The sequence below is a fragment of the Brachycentrus maculatus genome, unplaced genomic scaffold (assembly GCF_059751285.1).
Source record: "Brachycentrus maculatus isolate JH-2025_06_01 unplaced genomic scaffold, ASM5975128v1 h1tg000069l, whole genome shotgun sequence".
In the NCBI taxonomy this organism is placed as follows: domain Eukaryota; kingdom Metazoa; phylum Arthropoda; class Insecta; order Trichoptera; family Brachycentridae; genus Brachycentrus; species Brachycentrus maculatus.
Window position 1 is genome coordinate 1,016,173 of NW_028280823.1, and position 13,748 is coordinate 1,029,920.

Sequence of the window (13,748 nt, forward strand, 5' to 3'; positions counted from 1 at the left end):
CGGTAATTTTGAATGCCCTACATAATACATAATGAATGATCAGGGTAACTATCTTTACAACACAAAAAAATGTCTATTAAAAATAATGTGTGATAATTAAAAATATACTCGTAATAATATTTTGTATAATGTCTAAAAATACCGGTTTCGTTTTATTTTCTTACCATTATGATCGGATATGAGATTTATGTTAAAAGTACATAAAGAAGATTTTAATTAAAAACATTTTTTGTTCTTGAAATTCGCACTTCATCGTAAATTTATCTCAACAAATTGATAAACCATAAGAGTTTTGGCATTGGAATAGAAACATCTCTTAGGAAATTTGCATATCTACGAGTGTAAGTACATTTGTACAAATATATTCGTTGAGTTCCAGTTTCCACTCAAAGACTCATTATTTCTAGAGTTCGACGATCGCTTAATGATGTGTTTGAAACGTTAAAGCAAGAGATGATTCACTCTGTATGTTGGTGTTATATATATATATATATATATATATATATATATATATATATATATATATATATATATATATATATATATATATATACATATATATATATATATACATATATATATATATATATATATATATATATATATATATATATATATATATATATATATATATATATATATATATATTTATATATATATATTATAAATAAATATATATTTCTAAGCACGGGAAGCCTTTAATTTCATATTATTATGTCTGTTATCCGAATTCTAAATTCACTGGACCATATCAAGATTACAATTTATAGTAAACGTCACTAATGATTTGAATAAAATTAAATAAAGCCAAATGTACCCTCGAGAAGCGTTGGTGGATTGTCAAATAAAAAAAGGCGCGAGGCTTATCATAATAATTTTTAATTTATTATTATTATGCGTAATTAGCATTCCATTCGCATTTATAGCCAATATTTAGTGGCCAACGTGCCGATGTATTCAGATACAAGATAAACGAGTTCGGTAAGGAAACTACTTATAAAAATATTTTTATATTTTAACAGACAAAAAAAATACTTTTATTTGTTTTTAATTTAAATTGATGCTAATTATAATGTTCAAATTCAAGCCTACATTAAAAAAATCAAAAATAATGTTTTTGTTATCTTTGTTAAAACATGTTTTTTTTCTTCTTAGAAACCATCAACATACATCATGTTACAAAAATGCCTAAAATTAGTGACTCTTAAATTAAATAAATCTACCCCTCTTGTCAGACTATTCGAAACCATGTAGGGGAGACTGAGGTGTAAAGTAACACGGTCAGAAGTAAGCCAAATGCCAGTTCGTAAGCCTGGAATGCAAACTTCCATCTTCTTTCGCATAAAAACGATGGATGTTTTGTTTCAATCGAGACACCTATAATGACAGATGCTTGACGGAATTTTCTTCAGTCGATCTTCTGCATCTAATTTTTGATACAAGTCGTCAAATACGCTAGCACAACACTAATATCGCGTAAAATCAAAACCTTAAATTTTGAGTGTTTTTCCTTATTAAAATCGTGTACCATGTTGAAATTAAATAAAAACATAATTGTAATGCCTAATGTAGTCACGTCATAAATCAAAGGTATTCAGAATGGGTGATATGTGTTATTGAATAGAGGAACAATTCCAAATTACACATCGCGTCAATAGGTGAACTTGAATGGTAATTACACCGTGTAAGATATAAGATAGGATGTATCTCGCATCTCTCGCTGACGGAGATTAATCTCGTTAAGTCATACTTTGAGCCAGTTTCTGCCCTCAGGCGTTTAGGACGAGCAGTGCCATCTTTATAAAACACGAGGTGTCATAAATTTAGCGACGTAACATAAGCTGACATGGTAAACCGATTTTCCAAGATTGTCATACTATACATAATAAGTATTGCAGAAAATTCTATCATAAGCATATTGTGTATTTTATTTTAGCAGATATTCTTAATAAAATAGAAAATCATACCACGCAAATAAAATAAATAATATGTAAAAAGATATGTTCAAATAACATATTATCGTCCCATAGACTGTTAATAAAAACCATACTTCTATTTCAAATCGGACGTTTTAAACCTCATGTCAGTACGAGCATGGGTTTGAGCGACCTCGAGTACCGTAAACCATTGCTTAAATTTTACAGTTTATACCTACTAATTAATCTTCATCCATATCTTTTACTTTAAATCAATAATTTACTTCACCCCGAGCTTCTTTCATTGCGTCATCTGTATCCCAATAAATATATTTCACAACTTCGGCTTCGACCAGAATTCACCGCACAAGTAACAAAAAATAGCGATAGAATGAAGTAGTTTAAAAACATCACGATATTGAAATACAAATAGCAAAATTCAAAGAATTTAATGATATGCTCTTAATTAATACGATATTATACATAAAAAGATATTCAATAAAAAAATACTTGATGGATAATAATAATGTGACGAGTAGCGAGTGACTGGCGGATATCGATTCCAAAGCGAAGTTAACGCATTAACTACGTAGTGTACATAAATTTGACTTTTATTCGATGAAAAAATCTGATGTTCTCTTTACCTTACCTGATCTTTCTGACAATATGGTTCGATGATGGGTCTCCAAACAATTACTTAAATCAACTTAATCATCATCATAATATTTTTTGATAAATGTCATAGTTTCCATACCACGTCCAAAAAGTTTGATATTTTTTAAGTGTCTAGAAGGCACTGGTGTAAGTCAACAATATATAATAATAATAATAATAAAACGAATTCCAGAGATTTGTTTCCATCACGATCCGTCAGAAAGAAACAAAAGGTTAAGATCGCACATTGATATGCCGCAAAAAATATTATAATTAAACATGGTTAAAAAAAAAACTTTAAAAATAATACTCGCCTACATCTTATGTTCACAATTCAATTGATATTTTATGATTTATTTCTAATATTGACGTTCCCTAAATATAACCAGAAAAGTCGTCAAGAATTTCTAAACGTTTTTAGACGTTATAAAAGTATTTTTTATTCTATTTGCACTAAATAATATGATAAAATCTATTACATCAGACAATAATATGTATTAACTTTTAAAAACGTCTGAGACATTACTGTCTGTCATTAGAATCCTAACTGTCGATCAAACCTCCTCCCTCTACCTCCTTCCCTAAACTCCCTTCTTCCTTTGCCCTCCTTATTATCGTCTTTTGTTAATTGGTAATTGGTATATTAATATGTAATTTATGTTTTTTTTTTAAATGTCAATTTGTAATTTATGTTTTTTAAATGTTCAAGTACTATCTACCCTCTGATTGCAAACGGCTATATATGGTATCAAACGTTTTGATCAATATCACTAGTCCATCTTTGGTCGGTTGGAAGATATTGCTTTTTAGCAATAAGCCCGCCAATGTACTTTTTATTTTCTGTACATGAAGTTTAAATAAATAAATAAATAGTGTTAAGACACTGTTTTATGATAACGATGATCGATCAATATATTCATATGTATTATGTCTGTTAAAAAATGGTTCGTTTCGAACTTAACGAATAACAATAAAAAATCTCGTATCCTTATAATGTCTCTCCTCTGCATCTGCTAATGTCTACCATTTTTTTCAAATTTTCGCATATCTTTGACATTTTTTCAAAGTAAAAAAAATATTGGTCAGGAATATAAAAAAAGATTATAATTGGCAATTATTTAATCTAAAATCAAGACGCGATAATGCTTGAATGAACAAAAGCATAAAGAAAGTGAATAATTTTGAATTATTCAATTTTATTATTAATTGACACTGAAAATCACTTGTAAATACAAGAAAAAACGGTTGCGCTTTTGTTTTTTAGTGTATGGGTTACAAGCGCTAATAATTTACTAGAGAAAATAATAATTTGTAAATATACGAAGTTTTGATACATAAAGTAAGGATACAAAAAAAAATTGTGTGGACTTTTCGTTAATCTAATTATACGTTAGTTTTGTGAATTCGTGCATATGTGCGTGATTCTCAAGAAGCATAATTAGTTGAATGTACCTACTCTACACAAATAATATATGCCATGTTCTTTAAATACATCATATGTACTCAAGTGTTTTTGATCAATATTGAGTCACGTTGAATAACTCAGTGAATGAAAAGGCCTTAAAGATTCAGCAAATATTACCATTATGCCTGTTTATAATTATGGCAATTCTGTATTTACAGAACAGAGAAAATAAGTATTTAAACACTTAAAATATTTTTATAAAAGAATAAAATACAAAATAATATAACAACTCCATTCTTCATTTTCTCATCATCTATTGCATTACACTTTTAGTTTTAAACGATCAACAGGTAAAGTATATGTATATTAGAATAATTTACATCTAATAAGAAACAAACAAATAATATTAATATTAATTTAATTTGATAGATGTCAAATAGAAATAAGAAACTTAAAGAATGTAAAAATTAAGAGATTGAAGATTTAAGAACAATTAATTTGAAAAAAAATAACAATTTTATTTACGTTAATGTTCTTTATATGTAAGTCCTCGTATAAAAATATACATGCAAAATTAATACAGACCATAATTTTAGAGGTTTAAGGGGTAAATATTTAATATTGATTATTTCAAAATAATAAATAATTTAATTGATTTTTTTCCTTTCTGTCAATTGTTTTATCATTTTTTTATTTGTATATGCATAATTTTTTTGACTATATACTTATTTAAAAAAATAAAATTTGTAAATAATAAACATGATTCATATCTGATTAATCAATACGTTTAAAAAATATATGAAAACATAAAATAATAAAAACAATTGTCCAAACCTTAATATATTAAACTATCAAGAACATTTGTAAAATTCGGTTCGCCACACAACACAAAAACACCATCGAAAAAAGCACAGAAAAAATGTAAACAAAAAACCACTACGAGTTTCGTATCACCGGTACTTTGTTTCCATACCCATGTCGGTCGAATTAAGAACGTGTTCGATATTCGGGTTCGAGGCAAGGCCGCTCACACATGCGAGCGCGCGGACGAGCTGAGGTCGACTGGCTGAACAGACACCTCAAAAAGCAGTGCTCGAAATTCGGAAGCCGCGGTCGGATCGAGTGAAAACTATTGTTCCAATTGTTAAATAAATTTGGAATGCGTTTTCTCTTACTTTTCTTAAGCCGATAAGATCTGATTAAGTATCCGCGATTGTTGGATATCATACTGACTAATGACCTCTTACTACACTCTTGTAATTACATTGTGTTCGATGAAATAGATTGATGCATTGAAAAACTGTGGATAGCGATTTTCACAAGTGTACCTGATTAAACGACCATGGGCCCTTTGGATCATTTACCGCATTCTCAAGTCGATTCTCAAATGTTGTATTTAAATACCGAATACATTGGCGATGTTAGATACGATAAGTTACCATATTGATTTATTAAGTGCAAATGAGGGCAAAAGAAGAAATTATCACTTTTAGGGCAAGACTTAAATTACTGTTTATTTTTCTGTCTAAAATATAGATACAATTCAAATTTAGTCCTGCTGAATTTTAAAAAAAAATACATTTTGCCGTAAATTCTTAGCTTGTTTTATCATTCTAAAATAATTAACATTCCTTATTAATGACATTTATAGTTTCTGAGTAACAAAAAAAAATTAAACTACAACTAAGAAAAATGAAATCTTATTTAAAAAAGTATTAAATGTAAATTTGAAAAATTATTTGATTTTTGTCTCACGGGATAATATTTGACTCCTGTCTCAATTGTCCGCGGTCTCCCGATTTCACTACCCTGAATAAGACCGTCTGTTACCCAACCCGGCAGTTTGTCGGTAAAAAATAATAAGGGCGTTTAATTCTTGCCCGAAGCTTCCTTTCCGAGTTATGGGAGAAGTCGCTGATAAAAATAATTATACCAAATATCCAGTGGTGTTTTTGTTTAAAAAGTACCCTACATACAGTACATTTGCTATGGTCAATTAAAAAAAGAACGAGAAGTTATTATATATATATATATATATATATATATATATATATATATATATATATATATATAATATATATATATATATATATATATATATATATATATATATATATATATATATATATATATATATATATATATATATATATATATATATATATATATATATATATATATATATATATATATATGTATACATATATATATATATATTTTATATATATATATATATATATATATATATATATATATATATATATATATATATATATATATATATATATATATATATATATATATATATATATATATATATATATATATGTATATATATATATATATATATATATATATATATATATATATATATATATATGTGTGTGTGTGTGTGTATGTATCTTGTATATACATACACCATTACTTTTTTCTGATTTTTTTCTGAGGAATTTATGAGAAAATAGTTAACATTTATAAATGAACTTGTTGAACGCTGAAATTGAAACAATTCTGGACTTATTTAAAGGTTCTAAAAATTGGTTAATTATTGTTTTTTTTAACTTATATATTTATAATTTAATGGTCAGATAGGATTTTTTTATTAAAAAAATTACTCCTATTTTTTTTATCTTTAAAGAATTTCCCGTAAACCCCTAGAGACTTGTACCATGGCGCCTGACTGTGTTTTCGAGAAAGAGCTATACCTTTTGTTATTTCTTTGTTTCCCTAAGACATTTCGATAAATCGTTTTAGCACGCCGCGTGCTGTACGCATTCCGGTTGTGAAAAAGTTCCGGCCCTACACCACTGCAAATACTTGTCCATGTACCTTTTTATTTAACTGTAGTAGTGTATTGGAGGGGTGTGTATTGTGTATTGAACAGTATAAAGTGATTTTATAGCCGTTAGGATCAAGAGGGTTCCGAGTCGTATTGTTATTTTATTGCTATTGATATATGTTGTATATAATCGCTTATTCTACATACTTGGTCAGAAAATAGTGGAAAATGGTAAGTGAATATATCCATGGAATTATATATATAACAAAGTCAGATATAAAAATTTCCTCCTTTCCGCATATTCAGTGAGATAAAGTCACAATTCAAAAAAGGAAAAAATTACAAACCCAACAAAATTTAACGAACTGGTGCAGTTTCTTTATATTATAGTGTAGTGCCCGCGGCTTTCTACAGCATAGTATTAATCTTCATGAACCGGAACTATCTATATTTGCAGTAAAAATTTTGAGAACCACAATACCCTTCCGGTAGTCTCCAGTCCATTCCTATACCTGATTTTGCAGTGAAAAATATTTCTTTCTTTAATGAAGTTTTTTTTAAAAAGACTTATCAATTAAATTATTTGAAGAAGATCATATTTAAATGCATAGTGAATCTGGTTGTGGTCCCGTTTTTAGTAGCAAAAAATTAGATAGAGTTTCTTTCTTCGATTTCAGTTTACCTCAACTTCCTATTTTTACAAGCCGCCCGGGCTGAAAATAGTGTTGAACGTAAATATATTTTTTAACAGTTTTTATGAAAAATATGTTTTTTTAAAACAAGTGTAGGAATAACGACCCGTTTATTCATATTGTTATTTGATCTATAATGTTTAAAAACAGTATATTTCCTGTATATTATAAGCTGTACATATGTTTTTACAATGTTTATACCGTTGTTGTTAATGAAATGTTTATGTAGGTATGTAAAAGGTATGTTATTTAGTTATAAATATTTATAAGACACTTTCTTACAAAAAATGTTGTTTCTGTGTTTAGAAAAATTATCAGCAAGACGTTGAGAAAATCAGGAAATTTTGTTTATGGATAAATCCGGTTAACGAGCGGACGTGTAGATTCTACTTGCACATTTTTTTCGTAATAAATTAATGCACAATTTTATAAAACGTGTGACGTTGTGATCAATTAAAAACTTTTCCAATGAACGCAGTAGATATTGCTAATAAATATAATAATTTATTTTTACCTTACTTAAATCAGTAGAGGGGTGTCAATAATACTTTCTCTCTATTAATTATCATCATCATCTTCTAAAGGCAGCGCCTTGTTGTGTCAGCCACTTGTCTCTGTCAGTCGCCATCCTCTTGAGCTGCGAATAGGAGGAGACGTCCATGAGCCGCTTCAAATCCTGGAAGTATGAAGTTCTTGGGCGGCCTCTTGTTCGTTTACCAAGATTCTTCCTTCGAAGATGTTGCTAAGAAAGGTGCTATGTCTAATTGAGTGCCCTATTAGCTTGGCCTTCCTCTTCAAAATATGATTTATAAGGTCTCTTCTTTCTTTTACGTCCTGCAACACCTTTTCGTTGGACTTCCTTACGACCCATGATGTTTTGGTCATCTTCCTCCAAACCCACATCTCAAATGCTTCAAGCCGGTCTTTTTCGTACTTTTGGATGGTCCAGGTTTCACACCCATACAACAAAACACTCCAAACAAAAGCCTTTATGAATTATTAAAAGGATGATTATTTTAGATTTTGGAAAATAGTAAAATGAGCATAGGTAGTAACTTTATTTTTTTCTTTGTAAAATAAAGTAAAGAAAAAAACTAAATAAATGACTTCGCTGTCGAAAAACCAATTTTGAAAAAGAAAATAACGAATGAAATGATAAATTTTTCTGGAAAATATACATAGAATAAGATTCCGGTTTTCCACTTCAAATAGAACGCCTTACAAATAAATTTGAACGTTTTACAATATAAATTGGACGTTATATTGTATTTTATAAAAAGTTTTATTATATTTTAAATTCTAAAAATATATCCAAAAGTACGCCATATGATACTATCAGAGTGAATACCTGCTCATATATTTTATAATTAAGACTATCAAGTTCGTTAGTCGTCAAGTTGACGAGCCTGCATGGCGCGCATATGTACCGAAGTTTTCAGACTAGAATTTCGATACTACTTTGAACATATTTTAATTATTTTCTTTCCAAACTATAATATAAAGTCCAAATTGATTTTTAAGACTTTCTATTATTTGTTAAACGTCCAATTTAGTTTGTAAAACGTTTAATTTGAAGTGAAAATCTGTACAGCAAACACAGTTGTATCGAGTAGATTTAGTTGCTAACTACCGTCAAATCTGCGTTCATGTTACAAACACGACTTGACATGCTTGTGTGAAGTGTTCAGGCAACCATATCAAATTGCCTAAAATAAAAACTCTGATCCAATCTGACGTCCGATCGTGTATAAGAGAAGCATAACAGGGAGCTTAATACGAAATTATTATTACATCTGTAGTAAGAAGTGAGGTTTAATGATCTAAATTCGAGGAATAGTTTTCTTTGTTCAGAATAAGTAGGTACATAAATAGGCAACTTTGAACAAACAAAAAACTAACAACTACACTGACATGACCTATCACTCGAAATTTTGCTTAAGAAGTGAAACTTCTTAGGCGGCTATTCGATAATCGATAAGATGAGATGGAGAGTAAAATTTCAAAGACGCGACACGCTTATTAGGCACATTTTGTTACATGAGAAAGAAGAAAGATTAGCGTGGAGAGAAGGAGAAAGAGCTAAGAGTAGTGAAGCAAAAGAGAGCGACGTATACACAACGAAACAAAGCGTAGAATAAGATGCGCGCGATGTAGATGTACACGTCAGATGCTATATATGAACAGTGACATACCATGCGTTGTGTAAGGAATAATGTTTTTTTACAAACCCAATTAATCAAATAACAAAATCCGGAACTACAAATATGCAATTTTTTCTCGTTATCTCAAAAATATCGAATCACGGACATACATTTCATATTTTAGCCATCACAAACCATTAATATCAGTATTACCAATTGAAGCACCAATTAACGATGGGGTCAATAAACAGAATATTTTCTATGCAAATTTATATAAACATAATATTTTTATGCGTTATTTCCCCACTAATTTGTTGCACAACTACAAACCACCTCAACATACCTTTATTAATTTTATTGATAGTACCTATCTCAGTCTTTCATTCTTTCTTTATTTCACAATTCGAACATCTATCTTACATCGTTCTGCCCTACATTTGTCTGAGAGATCGCATTTTGCCTGCATTCAGTTTCCTCTTACCCTTCTTTTGCCAAATTAATGTTTCGCTTTTATATACAAGGGTTGGTACCACGTCGTACACTGCCAGTTTAGCTTCCACTAGAAGGTTTACTGTTACTTTGAAGATCATATTCCCTTTTTTTTTAAATAGAACACTTCGGTTCTGATACCGCGTAATTCAATACTACACGCATGACTGTCAATTTGCAGTTCTAAACAATTAAATAATATGGAGCCGGTTATTTTTATCGGGTAAAGACATTTTATCTCACGCCCCCTGTCAAAATTTCGTACTCGTTAGACTTGAACTGGTTCAAGTTTTTTAACTCAGGTTAGTGAGATTCCTGTCAAATATTGTATGCTTTCATATTATTTTTTGACACATCAACAAAGATGAAGAAGAATATGGAAGTCTGGGCATTTACGGGGCTTACCATCGTCATGGGCTGGTTTAAGTGATCACCTTTTACTTAGTAAATACCACTAGTGAAAATAGAGGTATTTACTAAGTAAAACATTATTTTTTGACATCTCATCAAAGATGTAGAAGGATAGAAGAATATGAAAGTCTGGGCATTTACGGGGCTGACGACCGTCATTTGTATGTGAGGTCCGAAATATAAATATATATATATATATATATATATATATATATATATATATATATATATATATATATATATATATATATATATATATATATATATATATATATATATATATATATATATATATATACTATTCACAATGGTAATATACATATAATCTAGCTCCGATCTTCCCACTTTCCACTGAAGATTAACAAAGTAATAACAAAGAAAATAACAATGTAAATCACGTCCTAGCTTTCCGTCATCCTAATCGCAACTCCTGTTTAGAATTCGATGGACAAAAATGTATTTAAATATTGTGATATGTATTTCACGTTTATACCCCTGGCGCTTGAAGCCATTTTACTTTTCACCATAGATATTATGTCATTGTATATACCTACTGGTATTTACATTCGCTAACTCGAATAATTTATTACAGATATTAATATTAATTTACATTTCGTTAATCTAATTGTAAAATTTAAATGTGAAACAATTTTATAATATTACAAAACGAATCAGCAAACCTGATTGTAAAAATAGGAATACACGTGTGAATTTATAATTCAACATGTCTTTTATTACTAAAAGTTTTTAAAAGTAAATGTGAACACATATATGAACTATTTGGATTAAAAAATATATATATATTTTTTGACATCTCATCAAAGATGAAGAAGAATATGGAAGTCTGGGCATTTACGGGGATGACGACCGTCATAGGCTGGTTTAAGTGATCACTTTACACACGTGTAACATTCACATGAGATGTCAAAAAATAATATGAAAATAACTCCTGTAAAAGTATTTGGACACACTCAAAATGGCAGCGCCATCTTTTTGACGGAACAGCCATATTAAATATTGCTTGTGGCGGCTTATTGCAGCGTTCTTCTTGACAGTTGCTGTCACTTATCATTTTCAATTGCATTGTTGTTCCATAGATTTTTTTAATTTTCATTGCTTCATAAACATTGTGAAATGAAACATATCCGAAATCTTCTTTCGTTTCCATTTAATCAGACTGCGCCACATGAACGGGTATAGCTACATGAACTTTTTTTTATAGATTTTTGTGTATATGCGCCTATAAACGGCAAACCTCATAACTACACCCTTACGCCTGCTACTATGCAATCTGCATTGTTGGAATGCTCCACCGTTAACGATTTTCCCGGCGACTTGAACTACCTTCCTAAATAAAAAATTTTAACCCGTTAATGAGCAGGTGAAATTTAGATTATCGGATTGTGGTCCCGTGGTTAGTGTCGCGGACTCTTGAGTCAGAGTTTCTCGGTTCGAACCCACTCTACCACAATTTGATATCGGTTTCTAAAAATGCCTTTCTGATTGCCGCTTAAACTCACATAAGGAAATTGAGATTCTTTGTTTATTATTTTATCAATTCTTTTTACAACAATATAAAAGGTTAATTGTTTTAAAAATTAGCAAAGTCCTTGAAAATGGAGAGGGTTAAGCAATTAAAGGACTATTTTACGAACGAACTTTTAGAGCGAAAAAAATACATGTGAACATATTTTTAATTCATTTTCTCTTCCATTTTCATTTAGATGTTGCAAAATAAAATTAATGATAAAATAATTCAAAAGTCTTCTTATTTTTATTCGCGTGACGATTATTTCACCTATTATTTAGACAAATAGTTTTTTTTGAAATGCGTTGACAATATTAACTTAACAACTAAGACTGCATTGAGTGATGATATATCTTTGAGTTCAAAAAGTTACGAAAAACCGCCATTTACATAGCTCAGAATCTACTATGACTAATTTTTAATACTGCTTTCCTAGAATTAGTATTTCAAATAACATTTAAAACAAAAATGCGTTTAAAAGGTTTGATTTTTAATGCAGCACCTTATTCAAATCGGATGAGGGTAAAAAAGAAGATAAGTAGGATTTATTAAGATTATCCACGAGGTTTTATTTATGTTTGAAAATCTCATTTCTTACCATTAAAATAAATTAAATTAACTATTTCTCCAAATAAAAGGCAAAATGTCCGTTCGACAAAATGTGCGTCGTTGAAATTAAATGTCCGGGTGCTGTCATAATCAATAACAGTATTTACTTTATAATCTGTGAATAACACCTTGACTTTTGTTTTTTCGGATGGTGTGGGAATGATATAAGGCCCAGTATTCGTTAAGTCGTAACTTAATTTTCCCTAAATCCAGGTAACATTTTACTTAAAACATCTAGTGTCCATTTAAAAAAAATCGGGCGTGTAGAGACGTGTGAACTCTGCGATAGTCGGCCGGTGATTGAATTCTGTGTTTGCGTTGTGTTTGTTTGGTGATAATTTTTTTTTAGTAAATAAGTTTGAAAATACTTGGTTCTGATGCCCATCAAAGTAATTAGATATTTTTTTAATTCCATAATTTGGGAAAACAATCACACTATTCCTTATCCGTGGGAATAAACATTTCTATTGACTTTTATTCTATTTTTTTTTATACTTAATAAAAAATATTTGAAGTTGTTTAACTATTAAAACAAAATTCTCTTGAATGATTTGATAAACAATAATTATAATATTATCATGACGTACATCAAAGGATTTATTTTATTCTACGTGTACGTAACACACCTCTTGACCTTGCATTCTTTCTAAGAATCTTCATCTCCTGAAGCGCCGTTTTTCATTCGATTTCGTCATCTTAGAAGAACCCGCATAAAACGGAACGAGGGCACGTAAATCGATGGTAAGGAAATATTTTACTTAGAGCGTATTTTTGATACGGGTTCTCCTTAATGACGAATCTCGAAGCCGAATCGTACCAAACTAGTTTCTACTTTTGCAGTGTAGTAAGTAAATTGTCCAGGTTTTTTTTCGAGAATGTTCGAAAACAAATCGAATATAGTCCCTTGATTACAGTCTTGAGCCAGAATTAGTTGGTTCGATCCTGCTGGACCACAACTTGATTACTATTTTAAAAAGGGGATTAATTTAGGTCTAAAAAAAGAATTAAAATTAAATATTTGTGAATTAAATAAGAACATGTTAATCTTTTCGGTTATTCCATTTAATTATATACATATTTTTAACCGTCAACAACATAGGCAAACCATTCATTAATCATCATAT

At 29.5% G+C, this 13,748-nt stretch overlaps 1 protein-coding gene across 3 annotated transcripts in view; it reads right to left on the reverse strand.

Moving 5' to 3' along the window:
- The window catches only part of sprt (PDZ domain-containing protein sprite), an 87,514-nt gene extending 82,475 nt beyond the window's left edge, over positions 1-5,039 (reverse strand). For all 3 annotated transcript variants that reach the window (XM_088256937.1, XM_088256935.1, XM_088256934.1), the window contains exon 1: positions 4,810-5,039. The gene's annotated coding sequence lies outside the window, so the exon portion shown is untranslated. The remainder of the gene's footprint in view (positions 1-4,809) is intronic.
- Between the last annotated feature and the right edge of the window lie 8,709 nt (positions 5,040-13,748).